This window comes from Hyaloscypha bicolor (genome assembly GCF_002865645.1).
Source record: "Hyaloscypha bicolor E unplaced genomic scaffold K444scaffold_136, whole genome shotgun sequence".
Classification (NCBI taxonomy): Eukaryota; Fungi; Ascomycota; class Leotiomycetes; order Helotiales; family Hyaloscyphaceae; genus Hyaloscypha; species Hyaloscypha bicolor.
Window position 1 is genome coordinate 1,864,932 of NW_020194638.1, and position 22,042 is coordinate 1,886,973.

Genomic DNA, 22,042 nt, shown 5'->3' on the forward strand with positions numbered 1-22,042 from the left:
AATTAATTTATAATAGCTCTAGGTACTTTTATTTTATTTGCTTTTATTATTTTTATAATTCCGGCTATTTTAATTTTTTTTTAAAGAATTCCGAATTATTTCTTATTTATTTCTATTTAGAATTTCTTATATTTTATATTTTCTTTAGAAATACTAGAATTACTAAGTTTCTAAATCTAATTCTTTTTACTAGAAATTATACTATTTTTAATAATTAGCTAATTTAGATTAAAAATAAGCTATAAAAAATATTAATTTATATTTCTTAAAGAATTTTAAAATTATTTATATTTCTAGTAAATTTATAAATAATACTTTTATTCTAACTAATTCTTATATAAATAAAAATAATTTAAATTAATATTATTAGCTTTTAGAATTATATTTCTGTTTAAAAGAACTATATTCTAATAAAATATAAAATACTTATTATAATTTTAATAAGCTTTAAATATATTTTAGTTAAATATTTCAGGAATTTTATATTCTTTTTTTATAATTATTTAAATAAAGTAATATTAGTTTTTAAAATATTAAATATAAACTAAATAAAAAGCTTTTATTAAAACTTTAGAAATTAGTATATATATATTATAATAATTCTTCTATTTAATATTATATTATTAATAATTAGTAAATTAAGGCTATATATAAAAAAATTAAAAAATATAAAAAAACAGGAATTATTTTAGTTAAGTTTATTTCTAGTATTATATTTTCTTATATTTCTAAAAAAGAGCTTAAGAAGTCTATATTAATTACTTTTATTAAATATATATCTTTTTATAAATATAAATAATATTTTATAAAAATTAAAGATTTCTTAATTATTAAATATTATAACTATAATAAATTTAGCTATTATATTAAATATTATTTAATTAAATATAATAAGAAAATTAAATTAGCTTTTTTTTAGAATTAAATTAGATTTAGTTTTTATTCTAATAAAGTATTTAGAAAATTTAAGTTCTAATTCTAATATAAAACTAGAAAACAAGTATTTTTAAAAAAAAGTTTCTATTTTAGGAACTTATAATATAAATTTAGTAAAGATTAATTTAATTTATCTAATAAAAAAATACTCTTATAATATTTTATATTATTAATATAAATAAATTAGAAATTAAATATTTTTTTCTTATTAATATTAGAATTAATAGTTATATTTTTATTAATATAAAATTTATTTAGCTTATAAAATAATTTTTAAAAATAGAATTATAATTTCTTTTTTTATTTTATACTATATATAATTTTAATAAAAAGCTAGCTGAATTTATTAAAAGAATATATAAAAGTCTTATTTTTAATTACTAAATAAAATATTAATATATTTATAATTATTTTAAATCTTAGAAATTATAATATTATTTTTAATAAAAAATAAACTATATATATTAATATTCTAATTAATTATAGAAAATATAGGCTTATATAACTATTAGTTTACTAGAAATATATAATACTATTATATAATTATAGAATACTATTTATATAAGTTTCTAAAGTTATTTTTTAAAAATAAGAATTATAGTATTATAGTATTAATATATAATTCTCAAATCTGCTAAGCCTAATAGGAACTAGCTACTAGTCGAATTACTAATATAATACGAGGTTATATAATTATTACTTTTAGTTATTTTTATATTATATAATTATATTATATAACTATTAATAATTATAATTATACTAATACTAGAATTTCTTTAAAAATACAAAAAACAAAAATAGTACTTCTCTTTAATTATATATAAATTTCCTAATCTGGTCTAGTACTAGATTTCCCAAATATTCTATATATTTATATTGCTTTTAAGGTTTTAGTTATATACTAAAGGCTATAGCCTTTTATATATAACTTCTCCTCTTATAATATTCTTCTATTTCATATATTTATATTCCCTAATTTAGCCTAGTATTAGATACTTAGATATTAGATATCTAGATATTCAGGTACTCAATTTCCTAATCTAGCCTAGTACTAGATACTTAGATACTAGATACTAGATATTCAGATACTAGATATTTAAATACTAGATACTAAAGAATCTTTATATATATTCTTTTATCTTATATATTTATTTCCTATTTTATTTATATTTAATTTATTTCTTTATATCTAACTATATAATATTTATATTAATAAGATACTTAAAAGTATTTAATAGCTTTAATTTTATTATAGAATTAGTAGAATTTAATTCTTCTTTAATTTATTTAATTTCTATAATCTCTTATTATTTATATATCTAGTAAAGATATATTATATTAATTATTAGATATTTCTTTTAAGTAATACCTAATTTAATAAAGTATTTATATAATAACTTCGAATTTATATAAATAATTAATAATAGTTCTATTTCTAGTATTTTATTAATTATAGATTTAACTAAAGCACTTATATTAAAACTATAAGCTATATTAAAAAGTTCTAAAGCTAAAATACTTCTAGTAACTCTCTTATATTTAGTAAAGAACTAGTAAATAATATTAGTATATCTAGTTCTATTTACTAGAACTAGAATATATTTAATTTAGAAAAAGAAATTTCTATTATTTATAAATAAAGTATTTATAAAAATAATTAAATATAAGAACTTCTTTATTAGCTTTATAAATCTTAGTTCTCTAATAGTATTCTTAATTTATTCTTAAATATATTTATTAAATATCTTTATATTAGTTTTCGAGAATTTAATAGCTTAAGTAATAATTAATAAATTATATAAAGTTTCTAGTTAATAAACTAATATAATATATACTTCTCTAGTATATTAGGTAATATATTAGTTTTTAATAAAGAGATTTTAATAAATAGTACTCTTATTACTTATAATAGTAGTATTTTTTATAGAAATAATTTAAAAGGTTTTATATTAGTATTTCTATATAAAAATAATTCTAGTAGTATTTATATAAATAATACTTTTATTAAACTTGAAATTATAGTTAAAAGTAAGTAATTTATACTTTTTAGCTAAAAACTTAGCCTTATAAAGCTTTAGTTACTATTGGTATAGCTATTCCTTTAGGAGTCACGTGCGTAGTCACGGGACACGGGACACGGGACATAGGCAATAGGACATGGGATACGGGACATGGGATACGGGATATAGTTATGTGACCTCGCGTCCCATTAGTGACTCGACTAGTAGACTAGACTCCTTTAGGCTTAGCAGATTTAGGGATCGCATATTAATACCACGATACTGCAATCCTTACTTCTAAATAATAACAACTTTACTAACCATACGCAAATAGCATTCCATAACTTACGTAACAATGCCATGCATTACTAGTAAACCGATACTAATCAGTTAGTACTTATAGATCAGAGACAGAATAGTTATACTAAAAGAGGCATCCGGTGGCCCTTAGCAATATTAATCTAGCTACGTCAAAGGAGGGAATTACCTGTCAACTCTACGAAAAAGCATCCGGTGGCCTAAGGGAGAAGACCCTAGTTCTTGCTAATTAATAAGCGGTCAGCCATTTGACCATCCATCCATTCAACTTCTACTATCCTTCAAAACCAACTTCTTTTGGCCCCAAGACTACCTTCTTGGAAATCATCTTTTCCACTTATATAATACCCGTATCTACGGGACACTCTCTCCAGAACGTATACCCTACATACGCCCTTAAAGCTCTTTAACTACTACTTCGATTTTACTATTAAATCGAGTCCTTCGAGCTTCAGACCCTCCCGGAATCGTGATATTTTATTTCCTAAATTTCTCGTTACAGACGAAATATTTAAAGGCGAAATATTTACTTTAATACCCATAATACCCCTAGGCATCTGGGGCATCTGGCATCTGAACCAGGCATCTGGCATCTGAACCAGGCATCTGGCATCTAAACTAGGCATCTGGCATCTGAACCAGGCATCTGGCATCTAAACTAGGCATCTGGCATCTGAACCAGGCATCTGGACACCTTTACTACCGAACCCTTTCTACGAATTACTTTACCCTCGAACCCTTCGAATCCCTCTCGCTACGAACTACACATATATACCGGGGAAGGCTTAGTCCTAAGGATTCGGGATAGCGAACCTTTGGGATAGATACGAGCAAATAAAGAAATAGAAGGACGGTATTAACCTAGCTAGCTCTAATAATAAGGAAATCCTGGATTACCTTAATACCAGATTATTTTAGTATAAGATAGAGAAGTTAACTAATAAGAATCTCTGGAAATTATTTAAGGAGGATTTTAGTAACTTTAACCTCGAGATATTTAATTAACTAGATTAATATATATTATATTAATTATGAGCTACTTTATAGTATAGTAATATTTATATTAAATATAACTATAGTTATTTTACTATTATATAGTCCCTAATTAATACTATTTAGAGAGAAGAGTAATATATCTAGACTACTAATAATATTATTATTACTAGATAAGACCTTAAAGCAGGCCCTATTACCTTATTATATATATTCCTAAATAATAGTATTATAAGAAATTAATATATTAAACTAATTATTACTTATATTTCTTTATTACCTATTACTTCTTTATTATCTATAACTGCTCTTGCTAATACCGGATTATAGAAAGCTAAAGCTAATAATCTTCTATTACTTCTATTACCTTTAAATAGCCCTTTAGCTAGCCCTCTTACTATAAAGCTAATTAGAAAAATAGTAAAGATATATACTAAAATATAGAAATATAATAGAACTAATAGTAGTTTTAACTAAAAACTTATTATTTTTCTTAATATTTACTAATATATAAAGCTCCTAGAAAAGGCATTAGTAAGAGCTTTTCCTACTATATTAAAAAAACTAGTATAAGACTATTTCTATAATAACTAGCTCTCTTAATATATATATAAAAAAGCTTATATAAATATTTATAGTTTCTTTAAAAGCCCCGGTTATTATTATTAAAATTTAGATAAATAGAATACTATTACCTTAGTAATTATAATAGTAAAAGACCCTGAAAAAACAATATTTAAGCTTATTTAAATACTAATTAATAACCTATATAAATTATAATATGGCCTTATTCTTGCTTTATAAACTATTAAATTCTTATATAACAAAATTATTACCTCTTATTAAGGCTTACTAGTATACTAATATATAGTTTTAAACTCTTCTAATAATCTTGGCTAGCTTATTAATAAGCTCTAATTATCTATTATTACTTATAAGAAGAAATAATAAATTAATGCCCAGATTCTCTTTACTAATTAAAAATATTATTCTCAAAACTCTCTAAATTACTATTTATCCGGAAATTATTAATATAGACCTAGCCATAACTTCAGAACCTATAATAACTATTCCAAGCCCTATAATTATAATAATTATACTCTAAAGTCATATTTTATATATAAGAGATCCGAATACCGCTTATAGAAATATATATTAGAAAAATAAGAGGCTAAGAAAACTCGATTTAAGAATAAAAACATTTACTAATTTAGATCCCGAAATACTTATAACTTTAATAAATACTTTAGTAATACTTATATATAGTATATTACTAAATTCGAAAAAGAAAAGAATAACGAGAGTAGTAAAAACGAACTAGTAAGTAATACTTTTAAAGCCTTACTAGCGGAAATAGATAAAGGAAAGAAATATTACTCTAATTTCTATTTTACTTCTATTAAGAGCTTCCTAGCTACTTCTATAGCCTCTATTTCTACTATCTCTATAACTAATACTCTTATAGATAACCTTACTTCCCTTTCTCTTATATACTAGATAATAGGCGAAAACCATACCCTAAAGCTTACTAAATAAATAGAGAATACCTAGATATTTATAATTAATAATATATTAAGATATAATACTTATTATTTTTATAGAATAGAATTATAATTAATACTAGAGCTTTTAGATTCTTAATTACTAGTTCTAACTAATTCCAAGCTTTATAGCAGACTAATAATAATATTAAACTTAATAAAACTACTAAAGATTAAGTTAATATCTAGTTTAGTATTAGATCTATATTTTCTATTAAATCTATAATAATAAGAATATTAATTAGGTAAGTATAATTTCATATTATACTTATAAAAACTTTATTCTTACTTAGCTTAATTAATATAAATAAGCTAGAGATCTATTTTAATAATCTTACTAATTATCTTATTACTTCTAATAAATGCTTTATATCTATAGTATAATATTTTGGATATTCTTTCCTGCTTTAAAATACTATTCTATAAAGCTTTATTTCCGAATTCTTTACTTATAACCCCTATTTTCTTATAAAGGTCAAATTATAATATTTATACTACTATTTTAGTTATTTATTTATTAGTAAGCTTCGAAATATACTAGAATAAGCAGGCTATAATATTAATATAAAAGCCCTTAAATATCTTATAAAGTACTATAAGTAATACCAGAAATTCGAATAATTACTAGAATAATTCAAGTTTAATCTAAGAAATAATATTAGCTTTAATTACTTTATTATTATTAATATTTTCTATATTTCTAGTAAGCTTATACTTTATATTATTAATAAAGGCACTTAATATTAAGCTAGCTAATAGCTTTAAAATATTAGTATATTATATACTTGGGATACCCTAAAGTAGTATTAGATTAATACCTATTTAGGCTCTCTTAATTAGATTATAGTAAATGCCGGAAAGTAGTTTACTAATAAGAAGTTTACTTAACTTGCAAATATTATAGGAACCAAGATTAAAATTATTTCCGTAAAAGCTTATAATTCTATCGGAATTATAGAATACTACTATAGCCTAATTTAATATATTTACTTTATTATTATAGCCGAAATTAATGAAATTAATAAGAATACCGTATTCCAAATAGCTTTTAAGGCTATTAATAATTTCGCTAGACCTAATAATATTATCCTAATTCTCTTAGTTTATAGTACTTTACCTTAAATAACCAAATATAATATCCTATTACTAATTATATTATAGTAATTAGTAGTATTTAAGAAAGTAATAGTAGAAATTCAGAAGCTTTGAGCTAGATATTAGATTATAAATACCCTAAATACCCGAAATAGTTCTAGTATTACTAATATTTATAAACTTTCCTTAAATTTGAATATTCTCATATAATATAAAGAGAATACCAGTTAACCTAATAATTAGAATAGACTATATAAGCTAGTAGCTATTAATAGGAAGAACTATATACTAGCTTTACTATATAGTAATATTACCTTTTACTTAACCTCTATAAAGCCCTTTTATATAAGGGATATTAAGGTTATTACTAATAGCCCCGAACTTGAACTTATTCCCGAACTCTATAGTAATACTAAAGGTAATACAGGTATAATTCCTCCTGCTATCCCTATTATTTCACTAAAGTATAGCAGAAAACACTCTTATAAGAACCCGGATATTATAGTATTCCTATAAAATAATAACTTATATAAGAACTTCTGCCAAGTTAAAGTCGCCGGCTTCCTAGAAAAGAATATATTTAAGGTTATTTCCAGATCTCAGGTACTAAAGGAAATATATATTTTTAACTTCCGGTTCGTTAATAAGATTAAGAATAAGGATATAGAGAGAGAGTTTAAAAAGTCGAGACTAGTTATTTAAGCTTATAATAATAGTAAGAAATATATAGTATTAATATAATTATTTACTATTTAATATATTAGCCAGAGAATTATTCTTAGTATTATTACTATAATAATAAATACTATAGAACTATATTTATATAATATCTTATAAGCTTATATCTAATTAATAACTTTATTTAACTATAATTTTTATATTAACCTATCTTATAAGCTTACTAGAGAGCTAAATCTAAATAATAATTCGGTTCTAAAAGTTATAAAACTACTATATAATATACCGGAAGCTAGAAACTACTAGTTTAAGACTTATTATTCCTATTATATTAATGAGCTTTCTATAAAATAGTTAATTTATAATTCTTGCCTTTTTTATAATAAATAACTTTTTAGAATTATTAGCCTTTAAACTAATAATATTCTATTTATTAGAACTAATAATTTTATAAAGATAAAGTAACTAAAACTCTATAAGGCTAAGTTCTTGGCTAAGGAACATAAATGCCTTACTATTAATTATAATCTCAAGTTTAATAGAGGTATTATTTATATAAATACTACTAGAATTACTCTTATATAGGAATACTAATATAAAAACTTCCGAACTATTTCTATAAAAAATACTACTACTATAAGTAATAAGAGTACTATTTATTAAGATCTTTTTATTAAGAACTAATATATTACCTAATATACTAGAGAAATATATATTATATTAGTCTATTAACCAGAAGCTTTATATAACCTATTAATTACTACTTAAACTATTAAACCCTCGGAAACTAATATAAAGGTACTTAATAAGTATATTTAATAGTAAATTAAGAATACTACTAGAGAACTAAGATTCATAAAGCTAGTAAAGAAGTTCTTATATTTAATTATTTTTATAGACGCTTTATTTGCAAATAATAGAGATCTCTTCTCCCAAATTAAATATATTCTAGTTCTAGTAAACGGAACTAGATATACTAATATTATTTACTAGTTCTCTATCAAGTATAAGAGAGTTACTAGAAGTATCCTAGCTTTAGAACTCTATAATATGGCTTACGGTTTTAATATAGGTACTTTAGTCAAATCTATAATTAATAGAATACTAGAAATAGAACTATTATTAGTAGTCTATACGGATTCGAAATTATTATACGAATGCCTCGTCAAATTAGGAACCACTTATAAAAAGTATCTAATAATTAATATAATATACCTCTGCCAGGTATATAAATAATAAGAGATTATAGAAGTCAAATAGATTAAGAAAGAATTAAATCCTGCCAATTTCATAATGAAATCGAAGCTAATAAATACCCTCAAGTACTTAATTAATATGAATATTATATAATTAGATATAGAGAAATAGATTAAGTATAAATAGGACAGAAAATAGATATATGGGATAAGAGGATATTATAGGAGTAGGAGTTATATATAAAAGGCCGCAGTTCTTAATATATAACTAAAACCCTTAGAAGTAATATAAATATATAGAGTATTAGGGAGTTTGTATATAATTAGAGAAAGATACTATTTTTTATATTTTTTAGAGAGTTTCCAGTATTAGTATAGCTATTTCTTTGGGAGTCACGTGTGTAGTTACGGGATACGGGATACGGGATATAGGTAATAGAATATGGGATATAGGATATGAGATACGAGATATAGTTATATAACCTCGCATCCCATTAGTAATTCGACTAGTAGACTAGACCCCTTTAGGCTTAGCAGATTTAGGGATCATATATTAATACTATAATACTATAATTCTTACTTCTAAATAATAATAACTTTACTAATTATATACAAATAGTATTTCACGACTTATATAATAATATTATATATTATTAGTAAACTAATAGTTACTTTATTTTTATAAAATTATTAGTTCTAATAAATAAGATATTATTAGTTTAAAAGCTAATAATTCTAAAGAGTTACTTATTATAAAGAAAGCAAGAATTATAAATCGACTATTTTATAGAAAGCTTATTAATATAATAGGAATAATAAGTTTTAAACTAGTAGTTTCTAGTTTCTAGTATATTATATAATAGTTTTATAATTTTTAGAATAGAATTATTCTTTAGATTTAGCTCTCTAGTAAGCTTATAAAATAAATTAATATAGAAATTATAATTAAGTAAGGTTATTAATTAGATATAAGCCTATAAGATATTATATAAATATAATTTTATAATATTTATTATTATAATAATAATATTAAGAATAATTCTCTAGCTAATATATTAAATAGTAAATAATTATATTAATATTATATATTTCTTATTATTATTATAGGCTTAAGTAACTAGTTTTAACTTCTTAAGTTCTTTTTTTATATTCTTATTTTTAATCTTATTAATAAACTAGAAATTAAAAATATATATCTTTTTTAATATCTGAGATCTAGAAATAACCTTAAATATACTTTTTTCTAAAAAGCTAATAACTTTAATGTAATAGGAATTCTTATATAGTTTATTATTTTATAAAAATACTATAATATTAGGGGCCTTATAAGAATATTTTCTATTATATTTTAGTAAAATAATAGAAATAGCAGGAGAAATTATATCTGTATTACTTTTAGTTTTATTATTAGATTCGGGAATAAGTTTAGGTTTGGGGCTATTAGTAATAACCTTAATATTTCCTATATAAAAGGGCTTTATAAAGATTAAATAAAAGATAGTATTACTATATAATAAAGCTAATATATAGTTCTTTCTATTAATAGTTATTAGCTTATATAGTTTATTCTAATTACTAGATTAACTAGTATTTTCTTATATTAAATAAAAATATTTAAATTTAGGAATAGTTTATAGATATTAGTAATACTAGAATTATTTTGGGTATTTAAAGTATTTATAATTTAATATCTAGCTTAAAGCTTTTGAATTTCTATTATTATCTTTTTAAATACTACTAATTACTATAATATAATAAGTAATAAGATATTATATTTAGTTATTTAAGATAAAGTATTATAAACTAAAAGAATTAAAATAATACTATTAGGTCCTATAAAGTTATTAATAGCCTTAAAAGCTATTTGAAATATAATATTCTTATTAATTCTATTAGCTTTAGCTATAATAATAAAATAGATATATTAGATTAGGCTATAATAATATTTTATAATTCTAATAAAATTATAAGCTTTTATAGAAATAATCTTAATCTTAGTTCCTATAGTATTTATAAGCTAAGTAAACTTTTTATTAGTAAATTACTTTCTAGTATTTACTATAATCTAATTAAAAGAAGCTAAATAATTATTAATTTAATATTATTTAAATATATTTCAGATATATATTATACTAATATTCTAGAGCTATTAGCTGGCTTAATATCGAGTATCTTTATTAATAATATAAAGTATAGGCTTATTAGAAATATAGAAAATATTAATAATAATAAAATAGTTAAAGCTAATATTATTTCTTAAATTAAACTTAAATTATCTAGATAATTAGTTATATTTCTAGTATTACTTATAATATTTTATAAGATATTTAAAGGCTTCTATATTAATATTATAGCTTGCTTATTCTAATATATTTTGAAGTTTATTAATAAATAAATAACTAAAATAATAATATAAATATTATAATTCGATTTTTATAAAAAAGTAAGAGTTATAAATAAAGAATTCAGAAATAAAGCCTTGAAATATAGTATTTTAAAGCAGGAAAAAGTATCTGAAATATTATATTATAAATATATATTTTCTAATAAAAATAATAAGATAATTAGTAAGATTATTAAAATAGATCTCTAGCTTATTTATATTAGCTAAACTAAGTAAAAATAAAGTTTTTAAAAATATAATATAGAATTATACTTACCTAATTAATATATTTACTATTATAAATCTAATAGAAAATATAGATCTAATACTGAACTAGATATTAACTTAATCTTTAGTAGTTTTATTAAGTTTAATACTATTATTAGTTTACTAAAGAGCTTGAAATTAGTTAGAACTAGTAATTAAATATCTAGAGGCTCTAGTATTAATTATAACTTTATAAAAGTAATAAATATTATATCTTAATATATTATTAATTATAAATGTCTAGATATTTTCTATTAAGGATTTAATAGACTTTAAAATATAGTTTTTGCCTATTATCTAATATATAAAGAAAAGAAAAATAAGATTATTTATAAGAATATTAGCTATAGTTATTAGTAAAGCAGAAATAATAAAAGTAGCTAAAAAGCTCTTAATTAAAATAAAATAGAAATCTGGATAGTATTTCTCTTTTTTATTTATTTCTATTAATAAAGCCTTAAAAGTATTATTTACTAGTTTGTTTTTATTACTTTTATTATTCTTTTTATCTTTAGCTTTAGTAATATACTATATATAAGTACTATTAAAATATTTATTAAAATTATAAATATTTCCGAATTTAAATTAATAAATATTTCTATTCTTAAATCGAGCCTTTTTAGTTTTTTATTTTTCTAATATATATTTCTATAAATAGTATTCGGGTTTCTTATATATAAAATATAACTTCGGGATATAACTATTATAATTATAAGACTTAGAATAATTATTACGGGTTCTGAAATTATAGCTAGATTTATATTAATAATTTCCGGAGAAATAATAGCTTAAAGAATTTTAAAAATAAGATTATTAATTAGTAAAAAGGATTTCGGGATTAGTTTATTATTTATTCTTATATATAGTAATAAATAACTAGAGCTTATTAATAAACTAGCCGAGATTTATAAAAGAATCTGAGATTATATATTTATATATCCGGAAGCTTTAGTAAAAAATAATAATTTTATTATAAAGAAATTTAATATTTTATAAATTAGATATAAAATCATATTATAATTAATATAATTTATTAATTAATAATTAAATAGTTTCAAATATTGTTTTTTCCGGAAATTTAGCTATTATAAAAGCTAATATAATAATATTTCACTTATCTAAATTTTAATATTTAAATTTAGAGCCTTTAAAAAAGCTATAAATATTAATATAAGCTTTTTTATATATATATTAAAAGAAATAGTTATTATAGAAATAGTTTTAAGCTAGTTTCTTTAGTATAATAAGAAAAGCTTATATTAGTATCTTTTATAAAAGCTTTATATATTAGTAAATATTAAGGAAAATAGTAAGTTTATAATTAAAATTATTATTAGATCTATTATACTTTTATTCTTTAGTATAGATTTTAGTAATTTCCTTAATAAGTTTTATAATTAAAGAAAATTAGAAATTATTCGAATATAGTTATAATAGTAATAATAATAGAAATATATTATTTATTTCTAAAGCTTCTATATTAATATATAAATCTAATAGAAATATAGAATATAATAATAAAAGAAGTAGTAAAAAAAATAATAGTATAGAAATATTAAAAATAATAAATTCTAGATATTTATTCTTTATAAGAATAATAAAGCCTAATAGAATTAGTTCTTTAATAAAATCTAATCTAGTTATTAATATATTCTTATTTAATTATATATATTATTTATTTTCTTTTATAATAATATATAAAATATTTATAATAATATTAATATTACTATTCTATTATATAAATATATTACTATATTAAAAAGTCTTATATAAATATAGTATTTCCGGGAATTCAAATTTATTAAAGTTTTTTTAATAAATAAAGTTCTTAAAATTATATTTAAATAGCTTCTAAAAATTATTATTAATTATTTTATAAAAAATATATTAAAATAGCTTAATATCTAAGAACTTAATTATTTTATCTATTTTAGTAAAGTTTAAATTAATCTTATATTTCTATTTTCTTATTAATTTCTTGAAATTATTATTATTTATAAAATAATTAAATTAGATAAATCTAATAAAGGAATTATTTACTATAATATATTCTGCTATTATATATTTTATAAGCTTATATCTAGTTTAAAATATAGTAATTTATAAGAAGAATAGATTTATAAAAAGGAGAATAGTTTATAGAAAGTATTATATTTAAAATAAAAATTTCGTCTATAATAAGAAATTTAGAAAGTAAAATTTAAGAAATAAAATATTAAGATTTCGGGAGAATTTAATAATTCTAAAGCTTAAGAATTTCAGGAATTTAAAAGAAAATAGTTTTTAAAAGAGTTTTATAGAAATTAAATAGAAATGAAATAGAATAATTAAATAGCTAATTATTTTAGTATTTAGTAAGATTAAGTATTCTTTTTACTTATATAATCGAATTATAAATAATAAAACTAATAGATATTTTCTTCTTTAATATAATATAATTAAATCTTAATAAGATTAAGTATTTTTCTTATTTATATAACTGAATTATAAATAATAGAATTAATAGTTATTTTTTCTTTAATTATAATAATAGCTTTATTTCTAAATTACTAAATTTTAGGCAAGTATAGCTTAATTCTTTCTGATTTATATATATAAACTAATTAGTATTAGTTTATTAGAAATATATAATATTATTATATAATTATAAAATACTATTTATATAAGTTAATAAAGTTATTTTTTAGAAATAGGAATTATAATATTATAATATTAATATATAATTCCTAAATCTATTAAGCTTAATAGAAACTAGTTACTAGTTAAATTACTAATATAATATAAGGTTATATAATTATTACTTATATCTTATTATTTCTAGTTATTTTTATATTATATAATTATTAATAATTATAGCTATACTAATAATAACTAAAAAATAAAAATAAATTTATATAATTTAATTATATTATTAGTATTTCTTAATAATAACTAGAAAAGTAATTTAATAAAAAATATTAAAAAGATATTAATTAATAAAATTCTATTATAAGCTATTTCTAGAAATCTATTATTTTTAAATAGTTTTTTTCTTTTTAAACTAATTAAAAAGAATTATAGAAAAAGAGCTTTTATAATTTAATTAAAATATAATATTTAAATAAAATCCAGAGAAATAAAAAGAGATTCTTAATAAAAAGCAAATATTAGATTTATTTATTTTTATTTTTATAATATTTAATTATATAACTAAAAAAGAAAATATTATTATTAATTAAATTTCTATTTATAAAATTAATAAAAAATTTAAAACTCGGAAAAAAGAAACTATTTCTGGTTTAGAGAATTAATAATTAGAAAAAATAGAACTTTAGTAGCTTTAGAAAATATTATTTCTAGAATTTAAGAAATATATTTTTATTTTTTCTAAAAAGAAATCTAATATTTTTTCTTTTTATAAATTATATAATTATAAGATTTAAATTAAAAAACTAAAAAAAACTAAGAATATTAAATACTAATTTCTCTAATAATAGTTTATTTAAAAGCTTCTAGGAATTAAGTATTTTTTAGAAAATAATTTAATTAAGAACTTTATTAAAACTAATTAAGCTTTTTTTATTTTATTAGTTCTATTTATAAAAAAAAGTAAATAGAAGTTTATATTTTTATATTAATTTCTATTATTTAAATAATATTAATTTCTTTTATTTATTAATAAAACTTTAAATTAATTATTTAAAGCTAAGATTTATATTAAATTAAATATTTATTAAGCCTTTTATTATATAATTATAAATTCAGACTTTTAAAAGCTAATAATATTTCGTATTTATTATAAAATATATAAATATAAATTTTTTTTTAAAAAAAACCCTTTATAAATAGCCCGGCTATATATTAATATTATATAAATAATTATTAATATAGCTATTTTTTCGAAAGTTATATATATAATTATAAGACCCGAAATACGAGATATAAGTAATAAAATATAAAATATAAAATATAATTATATAATTTCATATTTTATAAATAACTTAATTAGTAAACTAAATCTTATTAAATTTAGTAAATTTAGAATTATATATTAATATTATAATTTGTAATTTCTATTTCTAAATAATAATAACTTTACTAATTTTATATAAATAATATTTTATATTTATATAATAATACTATATATTACTAGTAAACTAATACTAATTAGTTTATATATATAAATTAGAAAATATTTTAGATTAGTTTTAAAAGTATTTAGTAACCTAAAATAAATCTAGTCTATTTTATATTAAAGAAGGGAATTATTTATTAACTTTATAAAAGTATTTATTAATTTATTAAAAAAAATACCTAGCTTTTATTAATTAATTAATTATTTAACTTCTATTATTTTTAAATCTAATTTCTTTTAGCCCTAAAATTATTTTCTTAGAAATTATTTTTTCTATTTATATAATATTTATATTTATAAGATTCTTTTTCTAAAATATATATCTTATATATATTTTTAAAGCTTTTTAATTATAAACTTCGATTTTTTTATTAAATTAAATCTTTTAAGCTTTAGATTCTCCGGGAATTATAATATTTTATTTCCTAAATTTCTTATTATAAATAAAATATTTAAAAGCGAAATATTTATTTTAATATTTAAATATCTAAATATTATAAGATATTTATTAGTAAATTATAAAACTATAATATTAAATTTAATATAAAACTAATTTCTATTTCTTTTATAAGGTCTAGAGAAGCCTTTTCTAAATAGGAAACCCTAATAATATATATATAATTAGTAATTTATAAGTCTAATATTTATAATATAAATAATAGTTAGTTATAATATTAAAGGGCTATTAATTTTTCTAATTAATACCTATAATATCCGAGATTTATTATATGCCTTTAAATTCTATATAATTCTATATATATTATAATTATATTTCTTTTCTAGAATCTTATTTCTAAGATCTATTAATTTATTCTAGTAAAATATTTAATTAATTAATTATTTAATTAAGGTAAACTTCTAATATCTTAGGAAATAGTTTTATTAATATAATCTAGATAATATATATAAAAATCGTCTAATTAGATTAGGGCTAAATAAAAATTAAAAAAAAGAATAATTATATTCTAAATATAGAAACTAGCTAGTAATTATAATTTTATTTAAGATTTAAGTATTCTAATTAGCTTAATTCAAAATACTAAAATATTATTCTATAAAATTAATATTATTTATTAGATCTTATATTAAAATAATCTAAATAGCTATATAAAAAGAATTTAATAAAATATTTATATAAGAAACTTATATAAATATTTCTAAGATTCTGGAAATTATTTATAAGCTTCTAAAAATATATATTAATTAGTTATACTAATTTTTAATTAGAACTAATATAAAAACTAATAATTAATTCAAGTAGTTTTCTATTTCTATAAAAGAACCTTTTTATATTATTATATATTTTTTTCTTTTCTAATAATTATATATATAATAACTTTTTCTATTATTATTTTTTAGTTTCTTTTTTAAGTTTTTTTAAATTTTTTTTAATTAATTCTATAATATTTTCTTTTGGCTTTATTATTTACTAATATAATTATAAATATAAATATAATTTTATAGCCTTCTTTTTTATTATTAATATATACTTGAAATATTTCAAGTATTTATTTATTAATTTATTTATTTTATATATTATAATATCTAGTAAAAAGAATTATAATTATTATAATAAAGATTCTAAATCTTATATATTAGTAAATTCTTTAGCTTTAATATTTATTAAAGCTAATATAATTTCAGATTTCTTATTACTAATTAGAGGCTTATTAGTTCTAGAAAGATATTATTATAACTTTTAAGAAATTTCTTAAAAAATATCCTAAATAATATTATACTAATATAAATAATACTATTAATTAGGTTTTCGAAAATTAGAAAGAGACTAATAAGCTTTAAAATTCTTTTTTTCGTTTTAATAAAATAAATAATAGTACTATTTAGATTAGTATTTTAAAAATAAGTTTTTTCTAATATATTTAGATATTTACTAATTTCTTAAAAGAATATTATAAAGTTTATTTTTAAGATATTAATTTTATTACCGAGATTATTACCGAGATTATTACCGAGATTATTACCGAGATTATTACCGAGATTATTACTGAGATTATTACCGAGATTTTTAAATAGTTTATTACTAGTATTTTAAATACTAATAATATAATATTTATAGTTATTTAGAACCTGATTTTAGAAGTTCGGGCCTTTTATAAGATATATATAATAGTTTTAAGTTCCTTATTTACTTCTCTTAATATTCTTAATACTAATATTATTATAATATACTATATTTTATTAAAAAATAAGCGGATTCCGGAAAGTAATACTTGATTTTTTATTAAATTCTAAATAAAGCTAGTATTTAGTATTCTTATTTTAAGAATTAGAAATTAGAGTTTATTTATTTAAGATATTTATAACTAGTTTACTTATAATAAATCTTTCTTAATTCTAAATCTTTCTTAATTCTAAATCTTTCTTAATTCTAAATCTTTCTTAATTCTAAATCTTTCTTAATTCTAAATCTTTCTTAATTCTAAATCATTTTCTAATAATTTGAATATAATTCTTATAAGCCTTAATAAAATTCTAGAAACCCTTTATAAATAAAAAAAACCCTAGAGAAAAAGTATTTCTATTACTATTTCGAGTTTTTTCTTAGCTATCTAGGTTTTCTTTTTCTTTTAAATAATCTTTTTTTAATAGTTTAGAATTCTTTTTAATTTTAAGAAATTATTAAAAAGTAGTTTTAGATTCTAAATTATAGTTTTAATTATATAATTTTAGAAGTTTCTTGAAATTTTTAAGATTAGAAAAAGTAAATAACTAGGTATTATAATTTTAGGCTAGACTTTTTATTTAATTAAATACTATTACTTTTTACTTCTATTATTTTATTAGTAATTAATAATAGCTTCTATTTCCTATTTTTATTTTTTATTATATATTTTTTAAAAAGAGAAATATAAAAAGTTAAATATAAATAATTATATATATTTAATAGTTTTAACTTATATACCGAATTATTAATATATTTAAGAATTCTAAATAAATCTATAAATTTTAGCTTAAGCTTTCCTATTTCAAATTTAATATTTCTTATTAATAATATTATTTAGGCTTTTTTAGAATAATATTTAGCTGACTAGTATTTATTATAATGGGTTTCTCGGTTATTTTATATATAATATTATAAATTCTTAAACTTTCTTTATTTTATTTTAAAAGTTTCTAGTTTTTTATATATAGCTAATATCTTTTTTAGGATTTTATTTTTAGGATTTTATAAAAGTTAAAAATAATATTTATAATATATATAGAAAGATATATTTTATAAAATCTAATATTTGAATTATTATATATAAATTTTATAAAAAATAATTTCTTAAACTAGTTATTTTTTTAGGTATTATAATAATATTTCAAATAGTATTTTAGGGTCTAGTTTTATCTTTTTATTTAATTATTTATTTGAGAATAATAAATTATATTTAAATACTATTTATATATTAAATAGAAATAGAAAGTAAACTAGAATTAATTAATAAATATTATTTCTTAATTAGAAATAATTTTATTAGGGAAATTAAAAATCAAGAAAATATATTTTTATATAATTTTAATAAGCTCTAGAGAATTAATTATCTTATAATATATAATATATCTTACTATTTTAGAATACTAGTTAATAATTATAAGAATTATATTAAAATTAGGCCTTTTTATTAGATTCTTATATAATAATAAACCTATAATAAAATTTATAGAAATCTTATTTTAGAATTTCTCAGGCTATAATAAACTATTAAATAAACTATATAATAAATGCTTTTTGGCCTTAATTCTCTAGTAAATATTATATTCTTAATAAAACTTATAAATATTTTCTTTTATATTTTCTTAATACTAGAATTATTTAAAGTTTTCGAAAGTTTTCTCTATTTTATAATATTTAGCTATTAGATTATTATAATAAGGTTTTATAACTTTTTAATATAAGGCGGGATTATTAAATATAATAATTCTTAAATAATACCTAAATAGGCTCGAATTATTTTTCTAGATTTCTTTTACTAAGCCTTTATTTTAAAATATTCTAATATTAAAAATTCTTTTTCTCAGCTATTTAAATAATATCTAGAAGAGATTTAAATAGAGAAACTAATATTATAATTCTTTTAGTAATTATATATATTTATATAAAGGAAATTAGATATTTATAATTATTTAATTTAAAAACTTAAAAAACTAAAAAGTTTTTAATTCTATTAAGTAATATAATTATAAATATCCTTATTATTTTAGCTATAATAATAAAGCCTTTAAAATATCTTTCTATATCTTGCTTTTTAACTAATTTTATAATTAAGGAATTTATAAAATAATTTATTTATTTGTTTTATAATAAATATTTCTTTTTAGTTATTATAAATATAGTAAATATTAAATAATATTTATTTTAAAGAAGAAATCCTTTAAATTATAATTATAAAAGCTTTTTTTAGCTTTTTTTAAAAAATTAAAAGCCAAGTTATATTAATAGAACTTTTTTTATAATTAGGTATTTTACTAGATTTGTTTATTAAATTTAAGATATCTTTATAATAAATAATATTAAAATTATATATTATAAGATATATTATCTAATAAATTTAATAACTTTCTAGATATTTTATTTCTATAAAGTATTAGAAGTTATTATAGTTTATAATAACCTTAATTATAAATCTGAATTTTTTAAAATATTAATACTAATATTTAAAGGCTTTAATAATTATAAATAGCTTTCTATTATAAGTATTATAGTTATATTTAATTCCGGAAAGTTTCCGGAACTAAAATACTATTAAATACTAGTATTTTTTTAAATTATTACTAGAATTAATTTATTATAAAATAGTATTAGTAATTATGAATTTTAATATATTAATTTTAATATAAATCTTTTTAAAAAGATTAAAATAAACTAGAATAGATATTATAATAAAAGCTTTTAGCTACTTTATTTATTTATATAAAGAAATCGGATTTCTGGCTCTTTTCTATTTTTTTTAAAAGATTTATTAAGCCTATAATTATTTAAAAGTAATAATAAATAAATCTATAGTAAAAATTAATAAATCCAAAAAATACTTGAATATTATAGAATAATTCTAATTCTAGCTATTTAATAATATTATAAACTCGTTTAGGATTTATATAAATATCTTTTATTTTAATAAAAAAGTCTAAGAATTCGATTTCCTTAATACTAAACTTATATTTACTAAATTTATAAAATAGGTTATTTTTATATAGCCTAGTAAGTATTTAGTAAATATAATTATAGTATTTATTTTTATTTTAGGAATAAATAAGAATATTATTTAAATAAATAATTATAAAATAATTTAGAAATTTTATAAATATAATATTAATATATATTTGAAATATAGCTAGTATATTAGCTAGCCTAAAAGGTATTATAAAATATTTAAAATAGCTATAATAAGTCCTAAAAGCCGTTTTATACTTATATTTTTTATAAATTCTTATCTAATTATATATATTTTTAAGATTTAATTTTATAAAAGTCTTAGTTTCTTGAAACTAGTTAAGGGTTTTATTAATAAAAAGAAATAGATACTAATTCTTAATTATAACTTAATTAAGTTTATAATAATTAATATAAAAATATAGCTCTTTATCTTTCTTAAAAATAAAAAGAATAAATACTTTTATTAGGCTTTTATTAGATTTTATCTAATATTTATAAAATATATTCTATAAATATAAATATAATACTTTTAGTTAGATTTCTAATAAATTATATAAAGATTTATATAGAATTATATTATTTATATTAATAGAGTATTTAATACTATTAAAATTAGGAAATTCCAAAGCTTTATTAAAATTAAAAACTTCTAAGAAATTTTTATATTTATTATTTCAGAAATAAATAAATATTTTTAAGGCCTCTTTTCGGAAAATATTAATTTACTATATTAAAAACTTCTATTTAGTATTACTAGAACTATATAATAAAATAGAGATTTAGTAACTATTATAAATATATAAAGCCTATTATCTAAAATAATTATATTTACTTTTAGTTAAAAATAAAACTTAAAATACTAGCTTAAAATACTAATTAAGCTCTTTACTAAATTCTTTTAATATTAGAATTTTAATATTATTAGATTATATAGATATATATATATTTATTATTTCTTAATATAGTTTATATATTATATAAGAGTTATTTTATAAAATTTTATACTAAAAATAAGACTATAAGAACTAATATTCTTATATTTATAAAACTAGAGCTTAAAAGAATATATTTTATTATAATTATTTATAATAAATACTTTAAAATTATAGGCTTAATAGATTATAAATTTATTTCTATAAAAGATTATAAATTCTTAATTATATTTAGCTAAAATAATTAAGCTCCGGCTTTAAATTTAATTATTATTAAGGAAATTATAATCTAATCTAATATTATTGAATTTATTATATATTTTTAAGATATCTATTTCTAGCTATATTAATCTTATTTAAATAGTTATATAAAATAATATATCTTTTTTATTATAGCTAAAATTATTAATATTTAAGATTTGGTTTTT